This window comes from Vicugna pacos, unplaced genomic scaffold, assembly GCF_048564905.1.
Source record: "Vicugna pacos unplaced genomic scaffold, VicPac4 scaffold_14, whole genome shotgun sequence".
Taxonomy (NCBI): domain Eukaryota; kingdom Metazoa; phylum Chordata; class Mammalia; order Artiodactyla; family Camelidae; genus Vicugna; species Vicugna pacos.
In genome coordinates, this window is record NW_027328735.1 from 3349499 (window position 1) to 3360802 (window position 11304).

General features: G+C 33.3%; 1 long non-coding RNA gene across 1 annotated transcript; it reads left to right on the plus strand.

Annotated features, from left to right (window-relative positions):
* Window positions 1-284: 284 nt before the first annotated feature.
* LOC140692609 (uncharacterized) lies at window positions 285-2141 on the plus strand. Its single transcript, XR_012068170.1, has 2 exons — window positions 285-479; window positions 1869-2141. It is a non-coding gene; the product is annotated as an uncharacterized lncRNA (long non-coding RNA).
* Window positions 2142-11304: the final 9163 nt, after the last annotated feature.

An 11304-nucleotide genomic window follows, 5' to 3' on the forward strand; every position in this document is an offset into this window, starting at 1 on the left:
CACAAATTTCACTTTAACTTCCAAAACTTTAAAATTATTTTTTTTGCATTATTTATTCTCTGTTCACCAATCTAGTATAAATTTGTGTACAAAAGTATGGAGATTGGTTTTATTTCATAGACCCCAAAATTATATTATTTAAAAAGATTTTGTGGGGATAATATTTGCAGATCACACTATAAAAATAAGCAACATTTATGTTTCAGTTTAACTGGATGAATGAGAAGTAAACACTGGCGGAATTTTACACTTGGGTTGCTGGGATACCAGTCGTATTGTGATGACACAGCTACTCAGGTTGAGAACCATTGTGATTGCCTAGCAGTTTATCTGTGCAGGCTTGCCAAATCAGCATTTGAACCTGCAGTGCTCAAAATCATGCAGATTATAAAAGTAGCTGTAGAAAAAGTTATTTGAGATGACACATGTTTCTTCAGAAATTCAAGATGTGTCTCATAAAGATGGACCAACTGTTTCAGGTAACTCTGGTAGATCTCTATTGTGTGATCAAACATTCTCTGGGGACTTGGACTTAAGGTCTATGATTGAAGAAAATGCTTTTCAGACTTTGTCTGAAGAATCTTTGATAAAAAGACCATGTTACACACATTGTGTCTCAGAACCAGATGAAGATAATGATTTTCGTTCTCTGAGATTTCCAAGAAAACTCTGGAAAATGGCTAGGAGTGACCAATATCAATCCATCTGGTGGGATGATAATGGATCTTCCATAGTGATTGATGAAGATGTCTTTAAGAAGGTAGTTTTGGAAAGAAAGGCCCCTTTCAGAATATTTAAACTGGAAGTATGAAAAGTTTAGTTAGACAGCTTAACCTTTATGGGTTTAGTAAAGTGAGGCAGAATTTTCAAAGATCTGCTTGTCTAGCTGACTTTCTGGCACAAGGAAAAGAAGTCTCTGTTTTAAGCAAGGTATTCAGAAATTTTAGTAACCACTTGGTAACTTATATATGAAAATTTATGTTGTACATCAGTCTATGGTAATATATATTTAAAGCTAGATTTTGAAAACTGTATAAAATTACCAAGTCTTAAATTCTTTATTTTTTCTAAAAATGAGGAAAGTGCCATATGTATTCAAGATTCAGAGAAACTTTGCTTGCAACTATGAATCTTATCAGAAATCTATATAAAGGTATTAAAGCTGCTTGTGAAAAGTGGCATTCACAGTTACTGCAAATGCTAACTTCTTTAATTTGATGACTATACTACTTGTATGTGTATTTTACAAATAAGGAAATTTAAAAAATAGCAATGTTCATATTTTCATGATATTATCTGTGCATTGTAAATGTGAAATCTGATGTTTTATACGTTAGGCTTATTGTAGTCTTGTATTTTGGTTTAAAATATTACTAAAATTTTTCACTTTGATTGTAGCTGCAGATCTACCATAATTCAAATTTTAAACGAGTCTTTCCCCAGGTTTTAATCAGAATAAAAAGAAGAGTTGGGATTAAAAATGCCTCTCTGGTATCTTCATTGTCTTAAGATTTCAATAAGAAGCACTTTATTGCAGGGGGTAATGTGGATACTCATAATTCTGGTTTTGTGGCTGACACTAGTGGAGAAAGTGCATTTTTACCTTTTGCAAAATTAAAAATGCCTCTAATTAGAAAGCCCTCTACTAGCCACATAATTGGTGATAAAACTACCCCGATCAGCGGTGATTTTTCTGGTCCATCAGACCACCAGAACAAATTGCAGTAGATCAGCATGCTATTTTAAATCAGTTGAACATTGTCCACTGGCACACTCAAAGCAGATACACTGAAGCAAATGACCTTATTATGAAGTTCATTAAAACCAAAAATTCTACTTCTCAGAACACCATCTTGTCTCCAATGCAGAGTAATTATTTTGGACTGATGGTGGAGACTTCTGCTTTTCCAAATGGATATCACAACATATCTGCCAAAGAAGGTCGTTTTTCTAAACTTCAACCAGGGAGCAATGCACGGTTTCCAGTGACAATGACAGCTTATACATCAGCTACCTCTCTTTCAAGGCCAACTCATCAGCCAACTTCACTTTATGAACGTCATCCTAATTACAAAGGATCTACCAGAGGACTACCAGTTTATGCAGGATAACAAAGATTAAAATTGATGTTGGCAAATGTTGACAGATATCTGCAATTTTCTTATTTGAACAAGAAGCATAGATGTGTACCTGTATTAACCTTATTTTTTTAAATTAGGTTAAGATTAAATGGGAGACTAAATTAACATTTAAGTTAAAAAGAGATATTTGATTGATATGATCATTTGATGGAAAAATATGGGAGTAAATTTAAATACTTTCTTGTAAGGAGGAAGAGAAAATGGAAGAATTTGGAAAAAGACTAAAACATGGAGAGAGGGAAAATTACTAAGTGGTTTCTTGTTCATCCTGGAAAGTATTAAAAGGGTTTATAGGATAGGCTGGAACAGGAGATAAATGCAGGAACCGGCCCAGGGATCATGGTCTCTATTATGTCATCCCTGGAATCATAAAGGTCACATGATGTAGTCTCAGATGGCACATTCAGCATGTGGTAGAATTTAAGAAGTAATTTTATCTATGGTCTTCTTTGTGCTGTTTTCAAAGCATTAAAATTGGTGCTTTCATTTCCTGCCCTCAAGAGTCTACATTATATTTTCTAGTCAATACTTTATGTTGCTTTTATATTCAAGCCAAAGACAAGCTTACGTCCTCAGGGTGGCATTTAATGCCTTTCCAACTCTAAGCACACAAACTCATCTTGGTTTAGTCATTTCTTTATAAATCTGGCATCTCACTACCTTGGTATATCTTTATGTTTCACTGTATCTGGAAATATATCCAGGCAAACGATTGTCAACTATGTTAGCTGCAACCTCACCACTTTTACTCCAGCTCATCCTTGGATTTTGGGTGTCCTCCTTTTATCTACTTAGACTTTCCCTGTCTCAGCACAGAAACCACCTCCTCCAGATGTTTTCAGTCTATCCCCCTTTCCTTGTTTAACTTGGATACCAGCACAGTAAGCACAACACATGTCACAGGATGCATTTTTGTATTAAGTGAATGAAAAACACATGTTGACTTTAAGCAATATCTACTTTCCTGAAACAAGAAAACTCTCATGGTTTTCAAACTATTTCGTTATGGTCTTCACCGCAAACTAGATCTTTCATAGCCCAAGGACAAGTCAATCAAGACAGTAAGTGGAGTTAGGTACAGGAGACAAAGTAATATTTACTTCTTAATTCATGCCTGCAGAGGCATAAAGCAATCCATTCACATTTGCTGGATTTGTTCCTGTCTCTTCATCACCCACCCACCACAAAACAGCTGAATCTCTTCCCCATACCAATAACTATACTGACTTATTATTAATATACTTCTTAGAATCAGAGCTTTGTCCAGAAGAGACAGTGCCTTTGCAAACATTTAATGTAGGTTTATACACACCAAATAAGTTGTGCCCTTTCTAACCTTCACAAAGTAAGTATCTAAGTGGTAATATCCCCTTGGTTGTGGTTCTCATATTCAGTAACCAAATTGCAATCTAAATTATGTGGACTAGAAGGAGGTGAGGGTGGTGGAATTAAAAATTTTCCAACTGCAAGAATACCAAATTTCTGCAGATATTAGGAAATATAAAATATTCATGGAAGACTTTGACTATTTCCCACTAATTTTAAATAAAAGGTGAAGCATATTCAGAATGTGAAATGCCCTGAAATGCTGGAAAAATTGTAGGCAAGTTCAGGGATCCTAAGGCCTTTACTCACAATGATGCAGCTAGTGTCATCTGATAAGACTGAAATGGTAACATTGTGTCCGAAAATGTGTCTCCATTTGTGAAGAAAGCCTTTGATAATCTGGAGAATGGGCAAATTGGCCAGGGTAATCTCTAACAACATCCTGTAAATATGACCTTCACCAAGAGAATAAAAGAGCCCACTTGCAGCAGGAGAACTGTGTCTAGAGAGCAGTGGTGTTTCCTACAACAGAAACATCACGGTTTTAAATTTGTCAGCTCAACTCTGATGGTGGCTATGTTGTTGCTTACATTAGCAGTCTGGGGTTCAGATGGGCTGGTTCAGCAGCTAATTTCCAGCTCTCTTATCAGACAGTGGGTCTTAGCGTGATCATCTTAACAAGGTTCTATACTGATAAGTCAAAGGCTACAGTTTACTTTCAAAATTAGAAATTCTAAGGAAGAATATTATTTGTCCATCTGTAGTTTTCTACCTGAGAAAAGCTAGAATATTGGCCAATGTCAAAAGTTGGCTCGTGCTTTGAAAATTATACTCTGAGCTCTGCCCAATGAATTCTTCCCATTAAATACTACAAATCTCTCTACCACTGGGTGTGTGTGAAGATGGATTGTTAAGCAGTAACTAAGTATGTCTTAGTTGAGTCATCAGTGAGTTATTCCTCTGCACCTGTCAGAATGTCTGTGAGATAAGAGTTTCATTGAACCACCAGATTTTCTTCAGATTAGGGAGAGGTAGATTATATTTTTCCCTGTATACTAATTGTTACCTGTTCATTGAATCCAGAGCTGATGCTAGGGCCAAGCCACTGAATCCTTGAATTGGACTGAGGCATATACATTCTGCAGCCCCCAGAGCCCAGCACTGGACTGTGTCTTCTTTTTAATTTAAACTTATGTTTAAGTTTTTTTTTTTCTTTTAATTCTCATTGTTGACACAACTTACTTTGGCTTTGAACACCCGTTGACTAATTTATAGGGACTGAATCACTGACTTATTCCCGTTCACCTTGAAATTGCAATAAACTTTTTTCCTTGTACTACCTGGAATGCAGTGAGCATGGTCATCATTTTGAGAGCAGTCCTCAGTCCTAGTAATGCAGAAATTTGCACTTCTTGGACCAGCACTTGAGCAAGAATATTTGTTGTGGATCTGAGGGGTTATCCTCACATACCCTAATGCAACCATGAGAAAACACCACATTGTTATCCAAAATCAAGTCTTTGTCAGTATTGCATTCCCATTGCAAAACAGTTAAGAATTGTAGGAGTCCTTAGATTTTACCATGCTGAGATTTTTAGCAACCTAGCATAATCATTTCTTACAGATGCTGTCGGGGAGATGAGACCATTGGTCACAGACATTGAACTTTATCACTCAGAGCAGGAGCAGCCAGTTTTAAATTTGTATCCATTCCCTAATATCAGATGAATACACAGAGTGAAATTTTGATACCTAAAGAAGCAGTGGGCTGTTAACATGAAGAAAGCTTAAAGCATGGTAAAATCCTAATTTTATTAGTATCTTTATGTATAATTTATTTGAATCACTTATTTATTAGTATCTTTACCTAGGATAAGTATATCATGACTCAAGTTTACTTGCTGCAAAACGAATCATGAAAAATGTCATGGGAAATCATGACCTTTGAATTTCCATTTTTACTTCCGCTTTATTGACATATAATTGGCATAAAACATTGTGTAAGTTTAGGTGCACAGGATATTGATTTGATTTATAAGTATTAAGAAATAAATATCATAGCAAGTTTAGGGAGAATTCATTATCTTATTTAGATACAATTTTAAAGAAATACAATTTGTCTTTTGGTTGTGATGAGAAATCTTATGGTCTACCCACTTAACAACATTAATATAGAACATAAAGCAGTATTAATTGTAATTTTCATGTTATTGCGGGGCATCCCTAGAACAGGTTTATTTTATGGCTAGAGTTTTTTAGCTTTTGAGTGCATTAATCAATTTCTCCTTTCCCAAATACTGCCTTTGTTAACTACAAATCAAATTGTTTTTTCTATAAGTGTGTTTGTTTGTTTTTGAAGTGCACTTTAATCTATAACTCTGTGGAGTTTCTCTTACATAACATAATTTTTGCTATTTTTAATACATTTCAAACTGATCAAAAGATTAATCTAGTTTTGATAGTTGCTATTTAAAGATATTTCATAGTTATTGACTATTCCCCACACAGTAAATTTCTTGTCCCTGATATTTTAATTTGCAACTGGAAATATTTCTCTCTTAATTTTTCTCAACTATTTGTTTTTCTTCACCACATTTCCCTCCTTCATTTGAGCAACCTGTTGCTTTCTATATATATAAATTCTTTTCTGTTTTGTTATGTTCATTTCTTTAAATTCCAAATATGAGTAAAACTTTTCTGCATTTGTCCTCCTGTGTCTGACTTCTTTCACCTAACATATTACACTCTTGGTCTACACATTTGTTGCAAATGACAAGAACTTATTCTTTTTATAGCTGAGTAATAACCCATTGTATTTTTATGGGTATGAGTGCATATATATATATATAAGTTTAGTGTGCGTATATATATAAATATAGATAAATCTGCAGTTAATAGTTGGGTAGATATATATACTATAAACACACATTTTCTTTATCCATCATCTATTGAAAAGCAATTAATTTTCTTTTATAGCCTGGCTATTGTAAATAATGCCACAGTGAATATAGGGTTGAATTTATCTTTTCTGATTTGTGTTTTCATTTTCTTGGAATAAGTATCTAGTTATGGAAATGTTGGTTCATATTTTATTTTTAATTTTTAGATAAAACTCCATACTGTTTTCCACAGAAGCAGCACAAATTTAAATTCACTCAAGCAGTGCAGCAGGGTGATTTTTCTTACATCCTCACCAATATTTATATTTGTTACCTTTTTGATCATAGTCTTTCTGACAGGAGTGGCATAATATCTCATTGAGTTATGGTCTTGCTTTTTTCTCATGGTTAGTCATGTTGACCATTTTCATGTGCCTGTTGATTACCTTTCCCCCACTGTATATTCATTTTTTTGTAATGGGCTAAATGACCATAACTGTCTGATTTCACTTTTAGGCATTCTGTTGTGTTCCATTATTCTGTTTGTTTTGTGCCTCTACCATATTCATTACTGTAGATTTGTATTATAATTTAAAATCAGGGACAGTGTTACATCCTCTATGTTCTTTGTCAAAGTTGTTTGTGTTTTAAGTTTGTTCATTATCTTTTCTTTTGTTTTTCTTTGTGACTTCAACTCTTTTGTGTTTACATGTAAATGTAATAATTATTTTTTATGTGTCTGAAAATGCCATTTTTATTTTGAAAAGCACTGAATTTAATTTGTGTATTTTCTTGGCTAGTACTGTCATTTAAACAATATTTTTCTTCTAATCTATGAGCACAGTATATCCTTTCATCTGTTTTCATTATCTTCAATTTCTGTTATAAATATTTTATAGTTTTCTGAGTACAGGTTTTTTAACCTCCTTGGTTGTACACATTTCTTGAGTTTTTTTTTGTAATGCAACTGTAAATGAGACAGTTCCCTCACTTTCTGTATCTGTTAGCTTGTTGTTAGTGTGTAGAAATGCAAGATTTCTGTATGTTAATTTTACATTCTGAAATTTTACCAAATGCATTGAAAAGCACTCATAGCATTGTGGTGCCTTTTTAGGATTTCTGTTTAAGTATTTCATCTGCAAGCAGACTCTTGTACTCCTTTTCAGAAATACCTATATTTTATTTACTTTTATTTTGGATAGCTATGGCTAGAATTTCCAATAATATACTGAATAACAGTGGCAAGTGTGAACATTCTTGACTTCTTCCTGCTCTAACAGCAGATGCTTTCAGCTTTTAATCAGTGAGTGTCATGATAGCTGAGTTCTTGTCATATGCAACCTTAAATGTGTTGAGGTATGTTTCCTCATATCCATTTTGAGGAGAAATATAATCATAAATAGATACTGAATTTGTCAAAACATTTTATGACACTTTTGAGGTTACCATATAATTTTTATTTTTCAATTTGTTAGTTTGGTGTATCATATTGATAAATTTCTGGGTGATGAATCACTTTTGCATCCCTGGGATAAAAGGGACTTAATCATACTGTATAATCCCTTTAATGTTTTGTTTGCTTTGCTAATATTTATTGATCATTTTTGCATGTATGCTTCTCAGTTGTATTTAAACTGTAATTTTATGAAATATTTGTTCCTGTTTTAATAATAGTGTTATACAGAAAGGTGGGGTAGGAAGCCTTCTTTCCTTTGCAAATTTTTGGAATTCTCTGAGAAGTATAGGTGATAGCTCTTCTCTATATGTTTGGCAGAAATCACCTGTGAAACTGTCAAGGCCTGGAATTTTGTTTCTTGGGAGATTTTTTTTAATTACTTATTCAATTTCATTAGTGATAATCAGTTAATATTTTCTATTTCTCATTCCATTTTGGAGATTAGATCTTTCTAGGAAATTGTCCATTTCTTCGAGGGATTCCATTTTAATTGGCATATAGTTTGTTGTATCATCTTATGATGCTTTCTGTTATTTTGACATAAGCTGTAACTTCTCATTTATTTTGCAGCATTTTAACCTGCACTCTCTTTTTTGCTCATGAGTCTCATTAAATTTTATCAGTTTTATTTATCTTTCAAAGGCCACTACGTAGTTTCTTTAGATATTTCTACTTTTAATCTTTATTTTATGTATTTATGTTCTGATCTTTCAGCTATCTTTCTTTCTACTAACAAGTTTGTTTATTATTTTGCTACATCCTTTGTAAGATTATGTTATAAGAGAGAGATATTTCTTATTTGTATAAGTGGCATTGTTTTGCTCTAAGCATCCCTATTAATACTGCTTTTGCTATATCACATGAACTTTGTTTTTGTTGTTATATTTCTTTTTGTATTTTTTCTTTGATTTATGCAGCAATCCATTGGTTGTTTAATGTTGTATGATTTATCCTCCATACTTTACAATTTTTCTCATGTTTTTCTTTTTAGTAAATTTCTGTTCTCACAGAATCCATATGTTTCTTCACAAAACAAGGAGAATAATAATAAAATTTACACTAAATTCTGAAAGGCACAAATTTTCAAAAATTATCCTTGAAAAATTAACAATGCTGTGAGTATTATCCTCCCTGACTTTAGAACATACTACAAAGCTACAGTAATCAAAACATCAAAATATATCACCAATAGAGTCACATAATCAATGGAAGAAAATAAAGGGTCCAAAAATAAACACACACACATATGGTCAATTAGTCTATAATGAAGGTGACAAGGGTATACAATGGAAAAAAGGCAGTCTCTTCAACAAGTAGTTTTGGGAAAACTGGAAATTACATGTAAAAGTTAGATGTAAGAGCAATTCCTTCCATAGAATAAAAAATAAAATAGAAATGGATTAATTTCCTAAATGTAAAACCTGAAACTATACAATCTCTGAAGAAGAACAAGAGCAGAAGTGCCTTTGTGATAAATCTTTGCAATATGTATTTTTATTTGTCTACTAAGCAACAAAAAAAGGAAAACTAACAATAACTGTTTTTAATTATACTGAGGAAAAAATAGATGTAATATATGATACAGTGATTCCACTTCTTGTATAATTGTGAAATGCAAAATCTTTTGCAGAGCAAAGGAAATCTTCAGCAGGACTTATGACAACACATAGAATAGAAGGAATAGTTTCAGACTATGAAACCAACAAGGTGTTAATATCCATAATGTATATATAGCATATTAAACTCATTATTTAAAAAACAAAGACCACAACTTAAAAACAGTTGTAGGATCTTCATGGAAACTTTTCAAAAACATACATGTGGATGATTTTCATGACATAAAAAGAAACATAACGTTGCTATTCATTAGGAAACCATAAATCAATATCAGAATGAAATATAATGTCACAGCAACCAAAATGGCTATTAAAAAAAGTCTTCAAATGACAAACATTAGTATGAATGTCAATAAAAGGGAACCCAGGTACACTGTTGGTGGAAATATAAATTGATGCCTCCACTATTATAAAAGTGTGGACAGTGCTAAGAAAACTAGAAATAGAAACATTATATGTAGCCACAATTCCAGTTTTTGTTATAAATCTGAAAAAAATGTAAACATTAACTTTAAAGGCTATATTACCCCCAAAGTTCTTAACATCATCATTTATAATAGCCAAGGATAGAAGCACAAATCAACTGCCCATCAACAGATGATTGGCTGAAGTAGATGTGAGATATAGATAACATAATAAATACTTAGTCATTGTCATATCAAAAAATAAAATTCTGCCATTTGGAACAATGTGACTGGAGCCAGATAGTGTTGCACATAGCAAAATAAGTCATACAGAGAAAAACACTCTATGTTACCACTTTCGTGAGGAAACTAAAGATATAAGAGAAATAATCATAAAAAAATAGAAACAGACTCACATATATATGTGTAGTGTACCAAGTAGTGGTTTCCACTGGGGACAGGGAAGGAGGATGTGGAAGACAGAAATATGCAAGGTACTAGTTATAAACTAGAGAACCAACAGGGCTATATTTACAGCACAGAGAAATATTTTAATAATTTAAATGATTTTAAAGAGATTATAGGCATATATTATACTAAAATGTGCATGCATGTGGGAAAAAATTGAAGAAAAATCCCAGGAATAACAAAATATTTTGTAGTACTCTGATATTAAGGGAGGTGATTTGTTCACTTTCTTTACTGTTCTCATAATGTCCTTATTAGAATTTAAGGTTTTAAACGTTAAAGTATATTCTTTGAAAAGAGTGACATGTTTCAAGTATTTCTGTCTCTCCCCTTTAATCTACACTCAGTGAAACGATCACATCTCAAGAAAAATAACTACAACACAAAACAATACTCCAGAACACATGTGTACAGCTGACGTTTGGTGGGCTAAAACACATAAAGGTGGCTGAACTGAGGGAAGAGCAGAGTTTGTGCCTGCGACCATGGACAACTTACTAGGGTATCTGAGCCCAGAGTTTCAGAGTTCCCAGTAGAAACAGGGTCTCATTGTTTCACACAGCATCAGCCTCCAACTGCACCAGTACTAATGGTTACAGGTAACTTGGAGGAAGCCAAATTGGAGACAGAATTTCCAACCTTTTGACACTCAGACATTCATGACACTCTCCCTACTTCCCATTCACAGTGGTGGAGACAATGTACCTTACAACATTCTACATGGCAAAGGCAGTTGCCTGATTCCAAATACCCACCTGTCTTTACACCTTTCCTCAATGTGTGCACTGATTCTTAAGGGATATCAGATAAAAGGAAGGGTTCACCGGCCAAGTGACAAAAGTGGCATTAACTACCAAAGAAGTGAAAGAAGTGACAATGTAAGCAATCTTTTATCCAGACAGTAGCGACTGGAATGTGCCACTTTGAAATATTTTCAGAGGTAGCTAAGATAAGCAAAACCAAATATTGTGCAATATTGCAAACTACCAGAAAACAAAAGCAAGGACTCCAAAA